This window comes from Panthera onca, chromosome B2, assembly GCF_046562875.1.
Source record: "Panthera onca isolate mPanOnc1 chromosome B2, mPanOnc1 haplotype 2, whole genome shotgun sequence".
NCBI classification, from domain to species: Eukaryota; Metazoa; Chordata; class Mammalia; order Carnivora; family Felidae; genus Panthera; species Panthera onca.
In genome coordinates this window covers 19,557,312-19,563,551 of record NC_138343.1, presented here as the reverse complement: position 1 = coordinate 19,563,551, position 6,240 = coordinate 19,557,312, and positions in this window count along the sequence as shown.

Genomic DNA, 6,240 nt, shown 5'->3' with positions numbered 1-6,240 from the left:
GCATGAATTAGGATATGAACTGGTTTATACATGAGACACTATAGGCACCTTCCTTATGGCATATGAGCTTTCTTGGGGGGTGTGCTTTGGTTGTAGCTTGGGCAAAATGTAACAATCATGATTATGATGACGAGGATGATGATAATAATAATAGTAATTAATGTTTACTTTGTACTGGGAATGATGTGAGGGCTTTATATCCATTAACTCTTCTGATATCCATAACAACATTTGGGGTAGTTCTTTAATTATCACCTTTTTTTTAAAGTTTATTTATTTATTTTGAGAGAGAGAGAGAGAGAAAACCAGCAGGGAAAGGGAAGACAGAGGTGGGGACAGAGGATCTACAGTGGGCTTTATTCTGACAGCAGAGAGCATGAAGCGGGGCTTGAACGCACAGACCATGAGATCATGACCTGAGCCAAAATCAAGAGTTGGATGATTAACCAACCAGTCACTCAGGTTCCCCTTTAACTGTCACCTTTTACGAACGTTGAACCTGAGGTGTAGTGAGGCAAAGTGACTATCCGAAGGTTAGATGGATAGTAAGTGAGAGAACTGGGCTTCTAATCCAGGGAGTGTGAGAGCAGTGTTCTTTCTTAAACTTCCTGTCACACATGTTCAGTAATAGAACATCCGGGAAAGGGCCTTCAAGCATTCCACGGTAGACAGTCCAAAAGCCTGCTAAAACTGTGACTATGCTTCAAACCCAGTCAGAGGGAAGAGCCAAGGTCCCGAAGCAGAGGGAAATCTGGTTCAGGGGAGAAACTGCAACCCAGTAGGTGTGGATGAAGACCAGATATGGGGCCAAGGTGCCATGAGAGAGAAGCCAGCCAGTTAAAGCCTTACAGGCCAGGTCCAAGTTTGGGTTTTATCCTCAGAACATGGGAAGCCAATAAAGCATTTAGCCAATTAGCGTGTTGTTTTTTTTTTAAGTTCATTCTGGAATCAGTTAGAAAATGTATGTGAAATGGAGGAGGCTGTGTAGATGCCAGGATCACCTTGAGGTAGATTCAGTAACCTGGGTAGAAATGAAGGGTTTCAGATTGTGGGCTGGTGGTACAAAGGTGCGCTATGAAACATGAACAGGCTTTACGCTCCCTCTGGCCCAAACTTGGAAGCCAGCTAGGCTGCTTGTTAGCATGTAGACACCCTGCATACGATCCTTTGGCCTTTGGGTGATTTTATTTTATTTTTTTTAATTCCAACGTTTTACTGCAAAGTTCTATTTGCTTTCAATATAATATATGGCTTTCATTCTTGAACATGAGACAGGTCACTGGAAATGTACAAGAAAGGAACAAAAGAAAAGGACCATGTTAAATTTGCAATGGTATCTAATACAAATAACAGAATTAGTAATTTGCTGTTTTGGGTTCCTCATCCTATAATAACAAAAACCAACCAAACAAACAAACATGAAATCCGACCTGAAACAATAGTGAAAAAGTTAAACCAACACAAAGTCATTAGGCTGTTTGCTTTTCCTAATTCAACTCAATATATGACTTCAATATTTTCACAAGGATTAGGATCATTTTCTACGTAAATCTGTATTGCATTATTAGCTTACAGGTGGCTGCAAAGCTGTAGCGTAATAGGAAATTATTTTGACATGATAAACTTTCTGTTTGTATTTAATTCGTCAGATTAATGATATCTGTACAGAGATTCCAAATTAAAAGTCTAATAGCGGGGCGCCTGGGTGGCGCAGTCCGTTAAGCGTCCGACTTCAGCCAGGTCACGATCTCGCGGTCAGTGAGTTCGAGCCCCGCGTCGGGCTCTGGGCTGATGGCTCGGAGCCTGGAGCCTGTTTCCAATTCTGTGTCTCCCTCTCTCTCTGCCCCTCCCCCGTTCATGCTCTGTCTCTCTCTCTCTGTCCTAAAAATAAATAAAAAACGTTGAAAAAAAATTAAAAAAAAAGTCTAATAGCAAAATAATCTATTTTTCTTAATTCAAAAATACTAGTTTGTCTAACTTTTATATATTCAAAATGTATAGTTTGATTCCAAATAATGAGAAATTAAAGTGTGGGTTTCAGTTCCTACATAATAGTAAGTAGCCTTCGCCCATGTTCTGACCCAATGGCCTCCTAGATTTCACTTCAAGTGTAGGTAAACACTTGTTGAAAGAGTTTATTGAGATTTCCATTAGGAATGGCCACTACTGGGAAATATAATTTATTGGACAGTCTCTCACAGGAATAAAGCAAGTCAGATTGATCCAGGATTAAAAAGAGCATTGTTTGTATACTGGGTAAACCCGTAAAATATTTCTGAATGTGTTTATATTTATACTTCAAATAAGGATTGCGGAAAAAGTTCAATGGTAGGTGACTTTTCTATACCTCTTTCTAAGAGCAGGGTTAACTAAAACTATTTATCGAAGGCATCTTTTGTTCATAAATGATGTAAAAAATCACTAAAATTCCAGTATTTGTGATAATGGAAGTGATCCAAGTGAAAACGCTGGACAGAAGAGACAAAGGTGGAGGATTGTGGTTTCAAATTCTACATACGAGTTAGGAAGAATCGCTCTCCTTGACTTTGTCAGCTGAGTTCTCTGAAAGCCATATGTTTATTTTTGGTCTATAGGGAATCCAGTGCTGCTCATTGTTTGTACAAAGTTACTTCAGTGACTGATTATTATTAATTACCCTCCTGAAAGAATTTCAAGTCACACAGGACTCGAGTTTCAAAATTAATGTATATATCAGCCCTTCTCATTTGAATAGGAAGATCTCATGATGGCTCCCGCTTTCAGTCAGACCAGAATAGCCGCACTGGACCCAGGTCCTCACGGGCTTTCCCATGGAAGTCCTACTTAGGTAGGGGCATTTTAGTGACCTGAGAGATATTACCTAGAAACTTGGCTATACATAGTCAGCTTATGATTTATTGTGTAAACAGCTATCGATTTGCAAATCAACAATGGTATTGTTCATAACAAAGGTAGGTCAATGGGTATAAACTGTAATCCTCCCAGAAAACAAACAAACAAACAAACAAACAAACAGAAAACAACTAAGAACCAAGAAACAAATTGGGGCACTTGTGTGGCTCAGTCAGTTAAGCATCCATCTCTTGGTTTCAGTTCAGGTCATGATCTCAGGGTTGTGGGTTTGAGTCCAGGATTGGGCTCTCTGTTGTCAGCAGGGAGCCTGCTTTGGATCCTCTGCCCCCTCCTTCTCTGCCCCTCCCCTGCTACACTTTTGTGTGCGTTCTCTCTCTCAAAAATAAACATTACAAAATTCTTTTAAAAGAACCAAGAGACATATCAGAAAGTCTTATGAACACCCCAAAGTGATGTCAAGAAAAGATGACATACTAAGGTTTAAGCAGATTATTATGAGAGACTATTTTGCAACTTTATTTAAAATGAGGCTTCTCTTCATTTAGATACACTTTGAATACATTTTTCTTAATCATGAATTGCAAATTCATAGGATGGGGTGGATTCCTTAAGAGGGAAACATGAACAGAAAAAGTACTCCGAAAAATGGCACAGAAAGAATTAACAGAAAGAAAGAAAGAAAGAAAGAAAGAAAGAAAGAAAGAAGAAAGGAAGGAAGGAAGGAAGGAAGGGAGAAAATTAGTCATTGTGGATTGTTTCATACATGACAATTTAGCAAGCCTCAAAAGGTCCTTTTGGCTACACTACCCCAAAGTAGTAACTCCATTTCCTAGCTTTATATCAAAATATTCTCATCCAGATGGGGTTTTCTTTTCTGCTAGAGCAATTTCAATCAATCCATAAGTATTTACTGAGTTTCTAACACTGCTGTAAGTGTGTGTTATCTTTCCAAATATCCTTGGCATTTTCCCTTTAGTTTCAATAGTCACGTGGTGAGAGAATTAGATCCAGTGTAAATCTATTCTTTGCCATAAGCAGGTAAACCAATTTAAAGTGTTGAATATCCCCCTTTTCTCAAGACTTTTCTATGCTTTTTCACCTATTTTTTAAAAGATGTAACAGGTCGTCAAGACACTTGTTAAAATTCATTAATACAAGAAATGAGTTAAATAGGTAAATGCCTTCTGTTTTCTTCTTTGTTGTTGTTCCCTCTGAGCCAGTTGGATAATTACTCCATCCCCTAATTCCCCCTTCAATTCCCCTAATTCCTTGTGGGAGAAGTTGATCACACCTCAGTCTGCAGGATGGTTGTACGGGAAAATGGAGAGAGTCCATGAAATGACTCTGTCCTGAGGATACAGGATGAAATCCTTTTCTTAAAGAAACTATTTAGCAAAAACTGATTTTATGTGCAAGATGAAGGAATAACCAAAATACTTTAACATTTTTGTCTGTTAAGAATCAAGAGAATCGGGGCGCCTGGGTGGCGCAGTCGGTTAAGCGTCCGACTTCAGCCAGGTCACGATCTCGCGGTCCGTGAGTTCGAGCCCCGCATCAGGCTCTGGGCTGATGGCTCGGAGCCTGGAGCCTGCTTCCGATTCTGTGTCTCCCTCTCTCTCTGCCCCTCCCCCGTTCATGCTCTGTCTCTCTCTGTCTCAAAAATAAATAAAAAACGTTAAAAAAAAAAATAAAAAAAAATAAAAAAATAAAAAAAGAATCAAGAGAATCAAGAGAGCCTGGGTGGCTCAGTTGGTCAAGTGCCTGACTGTGGTTCAGGCTACGATCTCATAGGGTTCCTGAGTTCGAGCCCCTCAATGGGCTCTCTGCTGTCAGTGCTGTCAGTCAGAGCTCACTTCGGATCCTCTGTCTCCCTCTCTCTCTGCCCCTGCCCCCCCCCCCAAATATAAATAAATATTTAAAAAAAAAAGAATCAAGAGAGAGACACATACAGACAAACACACCTTCTTCCTAAAACTCATGTAGATCATCCGAGTTGAATTTCAGCACACGGGATTCACTGCTGTGGGCCAGCTCTTCCTCTGTGTGGATTTTAGTGCTGGTATTCAGGAATTATGTCACACGTTCTGGTGTTAGCAATAAAAAGGAGCTGGAGGGTGCTCGGGTGGCTCAGTCAGTAGAGCACGTAACTCTCAATCTCAGGGTCATGAGTTCAAGCCCCACTTTGGGAATGGAGCATGGTTAAAAAAAAAGAAAAAAAAGGAAAGGAGCTGAATATTGGTAAGTAAAAAGGGAGGTGATGCCAGGGTGTGGTAGGGGTGGCGCGCTTTGCATTTTTTCTGTTCAGTCTGTGATGAACCCTGGGCAAGAGGAGAAGGCCAAAGTACAGTCACTCTCTCTGGGGAGACGCGGGTTGAGATGTTGGAATCAAAAATTCCAAATTTTCAATCCGGCAGTCATTTTGATAAATATCCAGACATTGAAAAAGAGTCCCCTATAAAGCGTATGATCTCAATAAAGTAAAGCAAATTTGCAAGCCATCTTCTTGAAGTCAGAGAACAGGGAAGGTTTTGGTGAATAAAAGTGGGTTGCATTGTAGCCTTAACACTAACTTAATAGGTATATCACCAGTAGCACTTACTGTTTCTATTCTTTTTTTTTTTTAATGTTTATTGATTTTTGAGAAGGAGAGAGACAGAGCGTGCGGCGGGGAGGAGCAGAGAAGAAGGGAGACACAGAATCCAAAGCAGCTCCAGGCTCTGAGCTGTGAGCACAGAGTCGGACACAGGGCTTGAACTCATGGACTGTGAGATCATGACCTGAGCCAAAGTCAGATGCTTAACCGACTGAGCCACCCAGTCGCCCCTCTTATTTCATTTTAAAAAATGTTTCTATTTGGGGCACTTGGGTGGCTCAGTCAGTTAAGTGTCTGACAGTCTGTGAGTTCGAGCCCTGCATTGGGATCTGTGCTGACAGCTCAGAGCCTGGAGCCTGCTTCGGATTCTGTGTCTCCCTCTCTCTCTCTGACCTTCCCCCACTCACGCTCTGCCTCTCTCCCTCTCTCAAAGATTAATAAACATTAAAAAATGTTTCTGTTTAACAATAGGTGGCTTCTTACCCGTTCATGCCTGTCTAAATCTCCCAATTGTCTTTTTAAAATCCCCTTTTTCCTCCTTAAATTTCCAAAAATGTGTTTCTTCTGCATAGTTTGGAGCTGAAGCCCTCACAGTTTGCAGGACCTTTTTCTAAATATATTATTGCTTTGCTTTCAATCCCAGAAATAGCCCTTGTACAGGGACTTGTCATTGGGAGAACGCTCTCTTGTTCTTGCTTAGATGACTGGATGGCGTCACCTGGAATCCAAATCATTCCACCTTGTTTTGGCGTTGTGCTGGGATGCCGTAGACTTGGGATAATTAATGGGGATTC